The following is a 17,057-nucleotide window of genomic DNA, read 5'->3' as shown; positions in this document are numbered from 1 at the left end:
CTATCACAGAACTGGGCTGCTCAAAGAGCTGCAGCTGCTGCTACCATTAGGAAGCATCACCACCCTGCCCCTCTGCCACAGCCCACAGCATTACAGCCAGATGCCGTAGCCTCCAGTCTCTTCATGTGACCTAATTTAGCATTGCTGAATGATGGAACCTAAATCATACCTGGGAGAGCATACAGGAAATGTAGTTTTTAAGCTTTACAGGAATAAATATTAGAAAAAATGTGGCACAGTTGTTGAATAACCCCTAAGTATCTCCCACAGGGGCCTAATGATTTAAATTAAGAAGGCATTAGAAAGCCATTTCATTTAGGAAGGCAAAATTCTTCATTTTGGTGGAAGTAATAAAAAGATCAGATACCCGGTGGATGATTTTTTTTCCCTTCAATCTTCCTAGTTTTAGATTTTCATTAACTCTTTTAAGTGATAGTTTTCATTTTTTTCAGTATAAATTCCCTATTGAATGATTAATAGAAAAGATAAAAGATTATTTTTTATCAGCATTTATCTTATGCTTACATAAAATTTGCTTTATCATATTATCACAGGTCTACAAAATCTTTGTTTAGTCATTTCTAATTTAAGTTCACTAGATGCCTGTGGGGACATGTGTCTGTACCCAGTTACCCAGGAGGCTGAGGTGGGAGGATTGCCTAAGCCCAGGAGGTTGAGGTTGTAGCAAACCATGATTGGACCACTGCACTCCAGCTGGGGTGACAGAATGAGACTCTGTCTTTAAAAAAAAATAAAGCCAAGAAAAGAGTTTACCTTTATCTACTGAGACAATGGCTTGGTATCATGGTTTGAATATAATGTTGCCCTGAGATGAGAGTCCTACTAACTTACAAGTGTATTTTGGCATTGAGCCTCCTCTTTATCTGAACTGGCTTCAAAAATACTAGTGTCAAAAATAACATCAGCTCATAATGGGCTTACAGCACTGATCGTAGTTTTAGTAACTGAGTCAGCCTTAGGCCAAGTGCCATTAGCTGGCTCAAGTCATATGTTAGGGTATTATTTTCTACGACTTACAGTCAGAACTTTGGGGCTTAGACGTAGGTAGTCATAAAGAAGACTAGAACTCAGTAGTGGTGACCAGTCTCTTCCTTGCTGTAACATACGCAAACAAGTAGGTATATTATAAAATATGTGATGATGAGTTGACCATGACTAAATTAGCATACTGCCATTTGAGAGCACTGGTCCATTTTCAATAGCTTTGAGTACCGCTCATTAATGAAACCTGTTGGAATTAACCACTTCTTATTCTAATGTTTATTTAGATTTATTTGTGTGACTGCCAAATTAAGTTGAAGTTACAGCTGCTTTTTAACAATAACAAATTACTAAACAAACTACCAATCTACACTACTAGACTAAGAACTAAAAGGAAAGCAAAAGCCAGCTCAAAACAAAGAACTGGGGGAGTGAAGTGAATTTTTTTAACTTTTGCCCTCGCTTAGTAACTGTTTTCTTCAGTTTTCTGTTCCTTTTTGCCTGCTTTTCTTTTACATATTTGAAAAAAGACTGCCAGATTGTTTTTCCTCTCCCCTATTTCCTTTCTCATCTTGACTTATATGCCCTAGAAATGAAAATTGTAATTGGGAAAAGGGGTCTATTGCATGTGTGTGCTCTTAACAGGAAGAAAGATTATGAAGGAGGATGGCTATAACTAAGGTAGCCATTTAGCTCAATTTTCTTAGGATCTTCTTGGTCTATGCCTATTAATAGCATCCTCTTTCATTCTCTAAACTTTCCTAGTTTGGATAACAAATACATTGTCACCCTAGTTATAACTTTGATGAGTTAAAGGATGGTATAGACAACTGTAAGAACCTCTGAAAATGTTGACAGTAGTTGACCTTTTGGTAGATACAGTTTTAGTTAGCCTCTTATTAAAAGAATTGTCTTTCTTGACACTTGAGTATCTGTGTACTCTTCAGAACTATGTTATCTTTTGGGGGTGTTTTCAAATATTTAAGTAATTGTTCTTGTATATATGCATGAAAATTGAACTCAGTATTCTTGTACATTTATAATAAATGAGAAGATATGTTCAATTTAGTAATTTAAGAAAAATAATCCTAGTGAGAATTCTTATTTGAAATTGTATTTCAGAAACATAAATGGAGATTTAATCAAACGTATTCCTCATGGATTTTTAAAAAATAAGTTGTTGAAGAATACCATTGTTGCTAATAATTTTTGGTAAGGAAAAATTATTGAAATGGAAAATTGAATATTTGGAATGCCCAGCAAACAATAAAACTTATTAATGTCTTTTTCAGATACTTCAATATTTTTTATTTATACTTTCTGAATGTTATTTTTTGTTATGTTTCAGTGTTTATCATAGTTTTTAAAAAAGTTTCCTCCCTCAAACTAGGTTTTCATTCCCATCGATAGCAAGTCATTCATTTTTATCATAATTGAAAGCAATATTAATATTTGGGGAGAATTTAATTCAATCCTGGGGAAGTTATTTCCTTGTCTTCCCTTTGAACAGTAACATTTTATGGTGGGTTGAATAGATAAAGCTCATTTTATCTAAAAACTTAGGTTTTAGAGTCCCAAGTAGGTTGTAACAGACAGTATTCTCATATGAGAATTGATAATGTTCCCTTATAATGTACTTAATATAAGGTTGTAGAGACTTTTGAGAATCTATTAGGGCCTGCTCTCAATAACAAAAAAGACAGAGGCATATATGATTATTAGAGTTGCCGAAAACCTTCCATGAGCAGTTTAGACATAAGGCCTTCAATTAGAACTAACATACTTCAGTTTAATTTTTTTAATCCTGTTAATTATTCACATAATGCAACAATCCCATCTGGATGATGAAACAATAGAACATAATTCCAAAGGAGTTTTCATAGTATGTTCTTTTCTGTGAAGAATATTGTCCAAAGACCTTACAGTATGCTTTTCTGCAGTGTTCTTCCCAATTACTAAGTATTAGCACTTTTCTAGGGTGGAATTTGCTGTTTCTGCTGTGGTAAAGATGACATGGAGTTAATCACCATGTCATGCTTTCATTCTCAGTTTTTTAGTGAGGTATACTTATTACCAAAAGAAAGCCTTCTACAAAAATAGTAGAGCCTATGTTATGATTGAATTGTGTATTTTAGCCATCCAACTAACTGAGGCTATTAAATTACAGTGGTCAGAGCCATACTTCTGAGTTATAAAAATGGTATTTAAGTTATTTAAAGAAACAGGTTTTTTTCAAAATAGACTTTATATTTGCCTGCATGAATAACCAGAGGAAGAGTGTGTAGGGAGGTCTTAACTGCACTACTGCCAACATGTTTTCTGGAAGATATTATAAGGGGAGGAAGAATAGGGAAAGAGAATCTGCCGGTTTTGAGATTTGTCTGTTTTTAGAGGATTCGTAGCTGTTTATTCTTCATAAATGGAGCATGTGCAGGTTTCGGTGGTATAAGTATTGAAAAGATATTGTTCCTGCCCAAGATATCCTATTATATTGCTGTTAACCACACTTCATTTTCATTCTATGGACTACATAGGGCATGCTCTGGGCCTGTTTTTCACTAAGGAAAAAGAAAATGAGCTGCTACTTAAGGTCACTGGGGCAGAAGGAACCCTTCGGTCCAGCTGATCTTATAGAATAGCCCTGGAGGGAAACTCAGGATTCGGCCCACAGCTCTGACACTTGATAAATCTTGGAAAGGTTCTATCTGAGCTTAAGTTTATCTATTAATGAGGACAATCCACATGTTCCATCATATCCAGTTTATGGGGGAAAAAGAGAGAATCTATGTGAACTCTCAAGGAGGACCAGGTCTTAATGTTAGCTAAGCAGAGCAAAGTATAAGCCAAGCAGAGAGAGAAAGTTCAGTGGCTTTACTTTCTACCCTGAAGCCTCACCAGGTACTGAGGTCACCATTTGGGCTGGACGGTTTTGAGGTGCTTTTAAATTAGCCCTGCTTAGAAAAGATTAAGATAAAGTTTCATTAGCAAAGAGCAGCTTTCTAGAGATGAACATTAAGCAAAGTCATTTAAGAAAAGCAATATTAGCCAGGCCGACCCCTGCCTCCTACTGGGTTCTGTAATACTGATTGAGAGTCATATGCCCAAAGCCCTTTAATTGCTGTCTGTATTTCCCTAGTCAATAAAATAAATATTCTACTCAAAGTAAGACATGCTCTAGTATAAATATTCCCATTTCTCCTTAATCTAAGAACTACTGGAAAGCTGAAAAAAACTTGTTTTGAAACCTCACCATTCACATAATGTAGAAAGGACAGAGGGAACACTTGTAATCATATGAAATGAATAGGAAATATACAATTAACAGAACTTTAAAAATAACATAAAATAATTCCCTATTATTATAAGGAATATAAATAAGTATGTGTGTGGCAGGCAGCAGGCGGAGGGGGGTTCATTCTCTCATATATGTGTGTTTCTTGGAGGGAATATACCAATCTGGGACTAAGATACTTTATCTTTGTAATAGGTAGTAGATAATTAGAAAATCCCTAACATTCCATTAAAACTTAACTTTATAGGACTGTTGGCACTACAGTAATTATAAGGAACTGTGGGTCAGTATATTAGTCCATTGTCACACTGCTATAAAGATACTATCTGACAATGGATAATTATAAAGGAAAGAGGTTTAATTGACTCAGTTTCACATGGTGAGGGAAGCCTCAGGAGACTTACAATCATGGCGGAGGGTGAAGGGGATATAAGGGACATCTTACATAGCAGCAGGAGAGAAAGAGTGCAAAAGAAAACCACTTTTAAGTCATCAGATCTCCTGAGAACTCCCTGTCATGAAAACAGCATAGAGAAAACCACCCCCATGATCTAATCACCTCCCACAAGATCCTTCCCTTGACCAGTAGGGATTGCAATTCAAGACAAGATTTGGGTGTGGATGCAGAGCCAAACTGTATCAGTCAAGTAAAACATTTATCTCAAGGGAAAGCTGAAATAGTTAAATGATATCTATGTAGCATTAAACATATAAAATTCTCAGGAGTGCAGAAAAAGAATCTAAAATGGAGAAATAAAGCCACAAATTCATGAATAGTAATACGTATTCTGGATGGTAAAATAGTAGTAACAACAGTCAAGGTAAAATAGGCAAAATGGCACAGGTAAAAGTACCCGTTGCCAGGCATTGAGATTGAACCCTATGTCTGCATTGTCTCATTTAATCGCATGAAACAAATTCGAACATAACCCATCTTTTACAAATGAGAGATCAGAGACACAAAGAGGTTCACTTCCTTGCCTAACCTGTCTGAAGCTGAGGTACATTAGTTCAAGTCCCAGTGGTCTGACTCCAGGGTCTGTGCCCTCTCTTGCTCAATCCTAATAACCCTGTAAGATGAGCACTGCCCACTGACTTAAATAATGGTTTCCACATTACAGGGAGTGGCAGCAGAAGATCAGAGAAGTTAGGTGACTTCTCCAGGGTCACACACAAACCTCACACAATAGCAGGGATGTTAACCCAGGCCTTTTTAAACATGTGCTTTCTGATGTGCCATGCTAAATTTTCTCCCATTGTCATTTTTGTCATTTTAGTGATGGTTTAATGAATACAGAATTGGATATCTGACTATAATTAGATCTGCCTCACAAAAGAAAAATTAGCAGATCAACACTAGGTTTCAGACTAGCAATAAGCATTCACATCACAATAACATCCTCTTTTCAAAGTGGCCTAGTACATAGGTCTCCATAAGACATGCATAGTGGGACTTTTCACAAACCTGCTTCTATCCAGTGACTAAACTGATGATGTCTCATTGATATTTTTCCTTTCAATCATGGAGCTAGTGAGGTAAAGTGAGGCTTGGCTAATTATTTCTAAATTCTGGGACCCTCTAATATATTCACATATCAGGCTCAGCATCAATGGGTATATACAAATAGGAAATAGGCATGTAATCTAGGCTTTTACCGGGGAGAGAGAGAGCTACCATTTCTTTCACCCTCTCTGGGAGACAGACAAGAGCTGTGAATTAAAGAAATGCTCATGCTACTTCCCAACTAGCCCACTTTAAAAATAAATTTATGCTCTCCCTTTTCTAAGCCTTCTTTTGTTCTCCCCTCTGGTGTTCTTCTTTCCCTATGGAAAATGTTGTCTAGGCATCCCTACCCAGTTTGTACTTGATGGAATAATGGATAGGAAGCTGGATCATTCAGTCCCTGGCTCTCTGCTGATACAAGCAGAAATGGAGCCAGTTAGACCAGAGTTAAGCCTCCTATTCATTTCATGTATGCCATTGAGCAGCTAGAGAGTAATGATTATTTTTATTCCCTCCTGGCAATAAGCCTGAGAGGCAAACTGACAAGTAACAAGAAAATCCAAAATTAAAGCTGACATACCTTCCTTAATTCTTCCCAAGGTGCTTGGGTATGATTTTTATTTAATGTTTCTTTGTCACTAAAAAGATATGGGATATGAGTTAACACATGAAACTGTTTCAGGTAATAGAAATTGGCTTGAAAACTAAGACCAAAATGTAAGAAATACCACAGTGGCAGGAGGTTTAAGTCAAGTAGAAGCAGGTTTCTGAAATATTAGCATGTAGATTGATGCAGCGCTCTCTCTACAGTGCTGGGCAGCATTTTGCAAGGTTTCTTGTTTTTTTGTGACATTTTCCTTGTGTGTATAGCTGCTAAAGCTCAGCCCTATTGTACCATCATGTTTTCCTCTTCAGGTTCACCACCATTGGTGGTAGGTCAGAAACATCATCCACGTACACAAAGGACAGTGCATTGTAACATTTGAAGATGGAAAAGAATCTTCAGTCATTAGGCAGGCTGACCTCAGGGCTGTCAAGCAAATTATGCCAGTCCAGGATGTCTGCTCAGAGGATCACTGTGGTGTGGCATATGATAAATGAGTGGTTTTCATGGCCTCGGGCTCCTTCCCAGAAGAAAGAGTCTAAGTTGGAAAATGATTTTAGCAATCATGGTGGGTAAGTGTGACAGAACTCAAATACCACCCCCTATCTCCCTGCTTGCATGAGGAATGGCAGGACTGGGTCTTAACTTCTAGCATGTTCAATAAAAGATGAGAAAAATAATCTTCCCTATTCATTCCCCCTCTTTGAGATAAAAATTTGCCCAAGCATAATAACTTTTTTGTTGTTGTTAAGATGCAGTCTCACTCTGTCACCAGGCTGGAATCCAGTGGTATGATCTCAGGTCACTGCAGCCTCTGCCTCCCGAGTGCAAGCAATTCTTCTTCCTCAGCCTCCTGAGTAGCTGGGACTACAGGTGCGCGCCACCACACCCAGCTAACATTTATATTTTTAGTAGAGAGAGACTCACCATGTTGGCCAGGATGGTCTTGATCTCTTGACCTCATGTCCACCTGTCTTGGCCTCCCAAAGTGCTGCGATTACAGGTCTGAGCCACTGCACCAGTCAGAATATCATTTTTTAAATATCAGACATTTTGCTCATTAAGAGAGAAGGGCCTGCCAAATGCTTGTCTTTCCAACAGAGGTCAGAAACTGGCATTGACAAAATGACATCAGTTTTTCACCTCACCTCAGTATGGAAAGTCTTTGTATTCAAGTGCCATCAACACCTGAAGGAATATAAAAAGCCACTTTATCTTTTGAGAGACTCTAAACATAGGACAAGTTTGTTTTATTCACAGATATAAGAAAGGGATTTAGTATTAAGAGAAAATAGAAGTTGAATATTTATAGTACCCTTGACCTTCTTATGTACAGAAGACTTGAAGCAAACCTGGGCTTGGAGGGAATTTTTTAAATCGTTTCTCTTTTCCTGTGCTTTGGGAGTGATGTTAAATTCTGCCAGCTGTAACACTTGTGCATTTTAAACCTCTTTTACTTAAAGCTTCAGCTTTTTGGGTAAGTTTTTGTTTTTGTTTATGGTACCTAAACAACAGAAATTAGCCTCCATCTCAGATAGTCTTTGCATTATTAAAATTCAGTTTGTTGTACAGTGCTTTAATGGGCTCTTTAGGGCCTTTACTTAGCAATGTTATATACCAGGAACTATTAAAACATTCCAAATAAAACAGATTCACCAGCTAAGCGCTCTGTTTTACTGTGGTCCTGAATGAAAAGGACAAACTAGTTATCATCACTTAAAAAATTGTAATCTATTCCAAAGTGTACCTATTCCAAAGGTAGTTTTCTCATATTAAGTAACTTAGTCACATAATTCTGGGAAAGTCCTAGAGAGTTTATTACCCTCTCTTTTTTTTCATATGTTTTAGAAGCCAAACAAACTAATTAAAACAATTTAACCTATTATAGGTTATTTTATGAAATGTTTAGAGTAATTTCTTAATCTGAGACAAGTATTTCTTCTGCCAGAAAGAATGTGGCACCATATTACTGTCTCCATCTGGTATGTATTTAAAGATTTTGAACACCTTTAAAAATACCTAAGTGCTAATTGGTAAGGTCAACCAGGTGGAAGGGAGTGGAGAGTAGGGAGGAAGGTGAATATACAGTAAAATAATACATCATTTTTAAATGATCTAGCTCACGTTTTCTTTCAACCAAAAAAGAGTGATTGCTCCCCATCAAATATTTACTTAAATATTTGATATTTGAACCTTCTTGAACCAAGTTGGCAACCTACAGAGCTGGGCCCTGGCTGCCCTCCTTTTAAGTCAGTGGGGTGGCAGCCCAGTATAGCACAAGAGCTATACAAGTCAGGCAAGAGCTACAGCTTCTATTCTTCACTCTGCCATTAATTAGATGAGTGACCCTGAGCAAGTCATTTAACTTTTTTGGGGCCTTGTTTCCTTATTAGTAATAATAGCGGCTTAGACTAGATTCCTATAACAGATTCTACCGGGCTGCTGATATGCCATGTTTTGGTGAGACATAAAAAGCAGCCCCCATCTTCAAGGAAGTGAGAGTTTAGTAGGAAAGACATCTATAAACACAAATGTATGCCAAAAAAGTGCTTTTGAGACTATTACAGAAATTTGTACAATGTACATTGGGTGCACCAAAAGAAAAGTTGTCAATCCTATCTGGGTTTCAGTAAGAGATAAAATTCACTTAACAGATGAAATGATTGAACTGAGTTTGAATGACACTAACCAGATGAACATGGGGATGGAAAGTATAAGAGCACAGGTCTATAGGAGTGAGTCAGCATCAAGCCCCAGGACCTAACAGCAGTCCTCTATGGCTGGAATGTAAGCATAAGATAAAATATTCAAAGGATCATTGGAACAAATGGAAAATCCTTCTATGACATAAGGATTCCAGAATTTGTGAGATGCTACAGCAGAGTTCTAAGTAGTTTTGTGAACTGTTCATATATGTGTTCTAGAAAGTTCATTCTTGCAAAGCATGGCAAAGGTGAGCAAGGAAACCATTTAGGAGGCTACTGCAGAAGTACATGGAAGAGATGATAAAGGTCACCATAGTAGCCATTGAATAGAAGGAACAGAACTATAAGATTGAGGAAAGTAATTTCCATGAAATCACTGATTAAATGAGGGTTGAAGAAAGAGGAGGAAAGCCTGTAACACCCTTTCAGCTTTCATCTCCCGTGAGTCAATTATTCCAAGACTGTTAGATTACACACTGAAACCTCTCAATTCAAGGAATGTTTTTCATAAACAGACTTAATGGAAATATATTTTTAGATCTTGATAGATATAATGGCATATTGTTTTGAATTTGTTGCTTTTCAACTGTTGGAGTTATTCTCTTTTTAAAGGGAGCCCTATAATGGTAGTGCAGAATGAGTCAGGTATTAAAGTTAATTTGTCATTTAGAAGACATGCCATAGGCAAGTAAATAGGTACTATAAAAACACCTTGAATCATGTGGTGCTCTGTTAAAGGGCAAAAAAAAAGAATCCATTTGTGCTTACATTCGGAAACTCCATGAGGTAGGTCAATATAAATACCCAAGAGACTCTGAGAGCCAAAAACAAGAGCAGCCTATAAACAGTATCCACATAACCTGAAAACAGAACTCATGCGAATTTTTTCCTTTTTTACTCTGGGTACATTTGTTACTTATCCTATCGTGAGCACTGTCTTTATATCATTCCATTGCTTTCTGTCAAACGTCTTGAAAGTATCTCTCTTTTATCCCATCTTATTCACTCAAGCCCACTGTAAGCTGGCTGCCACCCAGAATGCACCAATAAGGTACCTCTGGCAAAGGTCACCAGTGTCTTCCTAATTTCCAAATCCAGTGGATGTGTGTCACTCCTCATCTTACTTGACCTTTATGCTATGTTATGAAACTCTCCTCATTTGCCCTCTGTGTGTGACATCAGGATTGCCCTGATTTTCCCTCACCTCTGTCTCCTTTGTCACTGTCAGGTCCATGGGCTCCTCTTTCAAACTCTACACTCTCCCTGGGTCATTTCCTTTATACATATGGCATCTATATATAGGTGATGTTCATTCTTCTGGCCTGAGTCATGCCCCTATGTTTGAAAAATGAAAATCTAACTTTCTTTTGGACATCAACACCTGGTTGTCCCTCAGGCAACTCAAATTGAAAACATCCAAAACTGAACTCCTTCTTTCTTCTTCTCCGCATTTCTCAGTAGGTATATGTAGCTTTTCCTGTTTCCCTCATGCATACTTCCCCACTGCATGCCTTCTAAGCCACCTTTGATCCTCCAGATACGTTGTAATCACTATAAACTCTGAGTCTTTGCACATGCTCAGAAGCCTTCCTGATACACATATGAAACATATATTTTCTTCATCTGGCTGAATTTTATGGAACTTTCAGGCCTTTGTGAAGATATTACCTCCTTCAGAAAACTTTCCTGCCCCTAGACTCATGTTGTTCGATGCCCATCTTTTTTTTTTTTTTTTTTGTCATTTTATGGTACTTTATGCTGCATTGCAGCAATTCTTACTGCCTTAGGGTGTGAGAGGACAGGTGATAGGAGGATGATTTTGCACCCACCCCTAGGGAAATTTGACAATGTCTGGAGACATTTTTGATTATACCAAGGGGTTAGGATGCTACTTATATCTAGTGAGTAGAGGCTGGGGATGCTACCCACATCCCTATAATATTCTACAATGCATAGCACCCCCACAACACTGAATTATTCAGTTCAAAATGTCATTAATACCAAGGTTGAAAAACTCTGCTCTGATGTAATTATCTACTTATTTTTCTGTTTCTCCCACTAGACAATAAGCTTTTGGAGACAGGGACTATGTCTTCTTCAACAATGTGTACACAAGAAGTAGCATGTTGTTTGGCATATTGTAGACGCTCAGTAAATATGAATGTATAAACTGAGTTGGTATGTTGATGGATGGTTTGAATGGTTTTTCCATCTGGCCCAGAGAGAAAACATGTAATTATATGTAGACTGAGGGCAGTAAGATCTGAGGTTTCACTCCCGAAATGGCCCTGATGCCAATTCTGCTGTTCGAGGTGCTGATCATGGGGAGAAGTAGAAGGACTCAAACTATGGATGCTTGAAACATACATACTATTTTGTTGTCTAAGTATATATAATTATATTTATTTAGATATTTATCTATATTGTTGAGTGAGGTATAACAATGCACGTGTTTGTATCCATTGCTAGTAACCAACAATAGGTCTGAGTACCTATTATATGCAAGATATTTTAGCATGCTGTTATGGGAAAACAAAGTTTGGATTAACTTCTGGATTAGTTTCAAAGTGAGCCATATAACCCTAAGCAAGAATCATAGCCTCACTAATCTTCAGTATTCTCAACTAATAAGCATAGAGTTGTTTTGATGATTACATAATTGAAAATGTATAAAGTACTTGATATATAGCAAGTCCTCAATAAATGTTACTTCCTTCTGCCTCTTTTCCAAACTCTCTATATTAGTTAGTAATTGCATTTGACACAGAAAGAGAGCACTGGTAACAATGGCTTAAATTGATAGTTTATTTTTCTTCCACATAAAAGAAGTCTGGAGGTCTGAAATACATGATTGGTTTGATGACTCCTCAGAGTCATTAAGAAATTCCGTCCCTTTTTAGCCTCAACATTTTACTATGCCTAAAGTGTGGCCCTGGTACTCAAAATGCCTGTCACTTCTACATGCCAAGCAGCAGTCTGTAGGACAGGGTGAAGAAGGTCATGCCTTCTCTCTTTGAAAGAACTATCCAGAAGCATTTCTGCTACAGTAAGTATTCTTCCATGTAAATTCTTCAAGACCTAGCATCTCAAATATAAAGGAAACAAATGTTGTTGTAGTATTTAAATAATTCATTTTACCATTCTATACCAAACATTATTTTGTGGCCTCTAAGTGAGTGTATGTGTGTGTGTGTGTGTATGTGTGTACGTATTCCCAATATATAAATACAGACTTATAGTAATGGAGCTCATTATTTCTAACACCAAAAATTATTTAATTTTAAAAATCATATTTCTCACTGACAGGGCCTGGAAATAGTGATATCCCAGTAGCAAAGAGCACACCCAATGCCCAGATCTGGGTTTCTAAATACCAATTCTTTAATAAAAGGAACTAGAAAGCCTTGAAGGTTAGGATTAACATCACAGTGATAAATCATATTGCCATCATCCAACACTTTAGTATTGTGATAAAAAGGGCACTTTATGTCTGTGGTATTCATTCAAAAAACCCAACATGCCAATTCAATTATGAGAGAAACATTAGACAAACCTAAACTGAGGGGCATTTACAAAACACCTGATCAGTACTCCTCAAACTATTCAAGGTCATAATAAAAAAGGAATGAAAGAGATGTCACAGACTAGGGGAGACTAAGGAAGCATGATGGAAAGAGAAAGAGCATTAGTTAAAAAAAAAAAAAGCTAGTGAAATATAAATAAAGTCTGGAATTTAGTTAGTAGAATTGTAACAATATTAGTTTATCTTGTTTTAATTTTAGTCATTCCACAATGTATACATACATCAAAATGTTACATTATATGCCCTAAATGTATATAATTTTTATTTGTCAATTTAAAAGCAATATTGATAGACCAGCCTGGCCAACATGGTGAAACTTTGTCTCTACTAAAAATACAAAAGTTAGCCAGGCATGGTGGAGCGTGCCTGTAATCCCAGCTACTCTGGAGGCTGAGGCAAGAGAATTGCTTGAACCTAGAGGGCAGAGGCTGCAGTGAGCTGAGACCACACGATTGCACCTCCCACCCGGGCAATGAGAGTGAAACTCCATCTAAAACAAAAACAAACAAAACAAAACAAAAAAAACAATATTGATTTCTTAATTACAAAATTACCATGGTAACATAAGATGTTAACAATGGCGGAAATGAAGTAAGCAGTATATGAGAAATCTCTGTATTATCTTTGTAATTTTTCTATAAATTAAAAATTATTCCAAATTATAAAGTTTATTTTAAAAATGCAAATTACTGGCATACATTGAAAACTGGTTAATTTTGTAGGGCATTATGTATACTGGATACATTTGAGTATAATTTCCATATATGTAGGGACTTTGTCTAATATGTTCCTTTATGTCTCCTCAAGAACTAAAAATGTATATAAGGATAATACCAGGGAAGAAAGTGCACACTCAGAAAACCCCTCTGATCTGTTTCTGAGTTACTGTGAATGCTCAGTGTATTATTCTGTAAATTGTTTTAACATCCTGACTAGCCATGTCATAGTCCAGGAGAATCAACGTACTTTTTCTCCATAATTTTCCTAATGGAACATTTTATGAAATGTAGGTCCTGGAGGAGTTGATAACCAACTGCTAGACACTTTATTAGAAAAATAAGTGTTTGTAGCACTAATTCTAATCCAAGGAAATTGAAGCCTTTTTATAATCCTGTGAGATTAATAGATCAGGTGTTGAAAACTACACAGTTCTAATTTTCTATAAATTAGTCATTTTCTCTCTATTAGTGTAAAAAAGATCTAACAGGAAAGGTACTTGATTAAAAAACCAGTCTCATCGCTTGCTACTGAAGTGGTTATGAGGAAGTCTGAAAATCTCTCTAAGCCTAAATTTGCTAGTAAAATTGGAGTAGTGAGACCTTGCAAGGTATCTGTACAGTCCTCTATTAATGAAAATACAGGGTAATTTACTACCACAAGAGCTCAATAATAACACAGTTTCCATAGACAGAGGCTTCTTTCTGTCTCACCTAACAATTCGGAAATGGTATTACAGCTTACTGGGAGCTCAGTCTACTCCATCGTCTTGCTTACATACTTCTGGTGTGCAATCATTTTTTGCAGGCTTAACTCATTACCACTTACACATTCCAGATTAACAAAACACAGAACGAAAAAAGAAGGAAGTACACCTTACTTTCTAAGGGTATGATCTGGAAGTCATCACTTCTACTCATCTCCCATTGGCTGGAGCTCAGTCATTATAGCCCCAGCTAGCTGCAGGAATGCTGGGAAATGCTTTCTTTAGCTAGGAAGCTATTTGCAGAGTTCTTACTTCTGGTATTATGAAGATTGGAAAGACAAGTAACAGTGCCAACCATAACTACATGGAGTAGTGCCTTACATGGAAACTTACATGCTCAGCAAATGACATTCTCATTAAATCATCTGGATGATAATTAGTGTGAAAAGAATAGGTAAGGAAAAACGTTTTACCAACTATGACTTTTAAATCACTCAGAATTAAGGATAGACCTTCCTCGAAGCTATGTTTGCATTTGAAAATTTGTTCATCTTCTTGTAAATTAAAACACAGCTTTCCAAAAATAAGATCTATTCATCTTAAGGAAAATAAGCTGCAGGAGTAATTTTTTAAAGTGTTCTTGCTTTTGTATGTAACAGCTAGTTTCCCTTCCAGCTCAGGAAACTCAATAGATTTAGAAGGAACCATGCTCGGTAAAAAAGGAAAGCTACAAAGAAAACTGTTACTTATTTTTAATGGAGAAATTCTTTTGTTGCACAGTTATAATTTCTGTAATCATAATTTTTCTCCTGTCTACTCTTTCCATGGATTCAGTTTCAAGCTTTTAGTCGTAATTTGTATTTACAAACATGGGACTGCACTTTTATTGATCTGTTTTCATCTTTCTTGGTTTGGTTTGTTTCCTGAAAATGTTTACAGTAACATGCTGAACTTGGACAGTTGCATTCCAGGGAAAGTAGTTTATACTGAGCCCCATTCATGATAACCTTGCCTAGGACATTCTTACATTTCGTAGACCACAACTCCAGGTTGTCAGTCCCTCATGTGATTTGTCAGACCACACTGCTACCCAGCTGGCAGCTCGACATGGTTCAGTTGGCCCTGCTCTTTGCAACATGATGGGTGAACATGATACCAGCTATATTAGTTTGCCTGGGCAGCTGTAACAAAATACCACAGACTTGCTTAACAATTTTCTCATAGTTCTGAAGACTGAGAAGTCCAAGAACAAGTCTTCAGCCTATTCAGTTTCTGGAAAGGGCTCTTGGCTTGCAGATGCCCCCTTCTCACTGTATCCTCTGAAGTCAAGAAGAGAAAGCTCTAGAATCTCTTTCGCTCCTTATAAGAGAACTAGCCCATTAGATTAGGGCCCACTTTTATTATTTCATTTGATCTTTATCACCTCCTCACCTGGCTTCCTGGCCTGACTACAAATACAGTCACATTGGTGGTTAGGACTTTCAAATTTAAATTATGGAGGTAAGCAGGACATAAATACTCAGCCTAAAACACTGGTCTTTCTTTTATTTATTCCTCACAAAGAGTGAATATTTTTTCTATTATTTTCCCTGTGCCATCCTGGGCAACCTGCCTAAAATTTCCTATGGTGGAAGATTGTGCCAGTGGCTTCCTAAAGTCTTTTTCTAATGAGACCTCTGGTTTAATGTCAGTGTTTGGAAACCCACAGAATACCTTGGGAGTTATACAATGTTAAGAAATTAAAATAAAATGATATTTGTAGAGCACTTTACACTTTTCTTGCTCACATTATTTCTTTAATCCTTATGGTAATTTGGTGAGAACGATTGGGATGTTGCATTGGCTCTATTTTATATATTAGAAAATTGAAGTTTGGAATGTTCACTGATTTCTCTAAGGTCTCAGGACTAATAGTTGATCAACACCAAGACTCCATTCCAGGCCTTCAAATTTCTAAATCACATTTGACCAAATATGAGCTGAATTTGGCCCTGGAATCACTAAAAATTTGGTTTCAATCCAACTTCTGTCACTTATTAACAGTAAGTGGGAAAGTTACTTAACTCACTAAAATCCTCAATCTTCTCTGTAAGATGCAAATAATAAAGTCCACCTTAGAGTGTTCTAATGAAAATCAAATTATATAATGTGTAGAAATAACTTAGCAAAGCATCTGCTACATAGAAAATTGTTCAAAATTGTTGGTTATTATTTTCAAGCACATATCAAATTCTATTTATTGACTTTAACTCTGAATTTATATTTTATTGGACTTTAGAATAAAGTATTATTTAAATTATATGAGCTATGGACAGATCTCCAAATGTTTTACAAATTTATAAGTGTTATAAAATTTATAATATGGGTTTTATTGAGATATGAGCATCTTAATTGTCGACATCTGTCTCTTTGTATATATTTATTTACATATTTATTCAGGTATATATTCATGCCTGGTCAAGCAACAGATTAAAGCAGTTAACAATTAGCAGACACAGTAAATAGCTTATATTTTAAGCTATATTTTCAGTTATATTTTAAGCAAGCCAGTGAAGCCAGTGGGATTTTTTTAGTTATCTAACTTTGATATGGTCATTTCATTATCTAGCTTTAGATTGAGGTCATTTTGTTCTCATTAATAAAAGAAACTGAGGTTGGTATTCTTAGCTTTTATCTCACACCAGAAAGCCAACAACATTCAGTATATGCTAATAATTATGATGAAAAAATATTAAGGAAGCAAAGATTAAGCTACTTGAAATCTGGTATACTGAAAAGCCTAATTAATACAATTTTCAGTTTTCCTCCACATTAGCCAGGATATAGTCTCCAGCAAAATACATATTTTTCTATTAGTCTAATTCTACAAACCCAACATAAGAGGTCATTGAGTGGAAGGTACTCTCCTGACGTGCCCATATTTGTCAGGTAATTTAATGTGTAT

At 36.5% G+C, this 17,057-nt stretch overlaps 1 protein-coding gene across 13 annotated transcripts in view; it reads left to right on the top strand.

Annotated features, from left to right (window-relative positions):
• The window catches only part of ZNF385B (zinc finger protein 385B), a 400,251-nt gene that overhangs the window by 246,618 nt on the left and 136,576 nt on the right, over nt 1–17,057 (top strand). Inside the window, exon 1 of one of the 13 annotated variants that reach the window (XM_078327332.1) lies at nt 9,232–9,548. The exons of the other annotated variants lie outside the window; for them this stretch is intronic. The gene's annotated coding sequence lies outside the window, so the exon portion shown is untranslated. Of the gene's footprint in view, nt 1–9,231; nt 9,549–17,057 lie in introns of those variants that run through there. 13 annotated transcript variants of the gene reach the window in all.

Source organism: Callithrix jacchus, chromosome 6 (assembly GCF_049354715.1).
Source record: "Callithrix jacchus isolate 240 chromosome 6, calJac240_pri, whole genome shotgun sequence".
Taxonomy (NCBI): domain Eukaryota; kingdom Metazoa; phylum Chordata; class Mammalia; order Primates; family Cebidae; genus Callithrix; species Callithrix jacchus.
Note: the sequence above shows the minus strand (reverse complement) of the source record. Positions and strands in the feature narration are given on the sequence as shown.